Below are 1,213 nucleotides of genomic sequence, written 5' to 3' on the forward strand. Positions count from 1 at the left end.
TATATATATAATCAAAGCACTCAGAACATCAAATTTTATTTAAAATTTGATGTTCTGAGTGCTTTGATTATTGGTCTTATCTGAGTTAATCAAAACAGGATTTTAATAAGATCAAAAATATAGATTTCCATCAGAAGCCAACCCCAAGTAAAGTTTTCCTCATGCACACTGCAGCTCAGTACAAGCATATGTCTTCCTCCCCCAGTTTAAGGTGAAATCTGATGAGAAATTTTACTAGGCAAAGGTCAGGGAGGGGAGCGAAGAAAAACAAAGTCTATGGCCATACCACCCTGAATGCACATGATCTTGTCTGATCTCGGAAGCTAAGTAGGGTCTGGCCTGGTTAGTACTTGGGTGGAAGACAAGGACCTCTTTGGGTGGTGGCCTTGATCAGTGCCTCCCAGATTTCATTGCCTACAAATTTCCTGGAGATTTTGTTAAAATGAAGATTCTGTTTTAGTAGTTCTGGGGTGGGGCTCGGGCATATTCCTTTCTAACAAGGTTATGCCTGTGAACACTTGCCAGCCACAGGGACTTCATCATTAAAGGACCTAGATGATCACAGAGCCTACCTAGATCATTGTAGAAACAAAACCTTGTAAAGGTGACTGGACTGTAAACAGAGAAGCGTAAAAGAGTTAGAAAAAGCTAAGGAGAAATGTATACTTGGGTGGGATCACATGGAGCTTTAGAGGCTAGGTCAGAGACTTAGTTCTGTACCCTAATCTAAAATGAAAAGGATTGAAGGATATTGTGCATTGTGATTACATATTTAGGTATTCCTTTTGAGCATTAACATAAAAAGTTGTTGTAGAGATAGGGCCAGGGTCTGGTGCTCATAGACCCCTCGAGCCCATTCACAAACCCTTCACATGCAGGTCTATGAGCTAGGTAACCAGCAAAAAGGTCCTTGGAGCCTTGGTTGAAGAAGGGATAGTCTTTACTCAGCTCACACATATCTAGGAGCTAGGCAGTACAAAGAGAAACTCAGAAACTCAACTGCTACTGGCAAAGTCCAAAGAAAAACTGAGCAGCTGCCAGCAGAGTAAATATGCTCTTTTTTAGCCTCGAGCTCTGCAGCAAGCCACTGCTTCACAAACTGAAGAACACACACTAGCAACAAAACTAAAAAGATACACTCATGCACATGCACACTAACTCCGCCCACACACAAATTGTTTACAAGAAATGCGTTGCTTGACCCCCAACCAGA

This window comes from Galeopterus variegatus, unplaced genomic scaffold, assembly GCF_000696425.1.
Source record: "Galeopterus variegatus unplaced genomic scaffold, G_variegatus-3.0.2 Scaffold7109, whole genome shotgun sequence".
NCBI classification, from domain to species: Eukaryota; Metazoa; Chordata; class Mammalia; order Dermoptera; family Cynocephalidae; genus Galeopterus; species Galeopterus variegatus.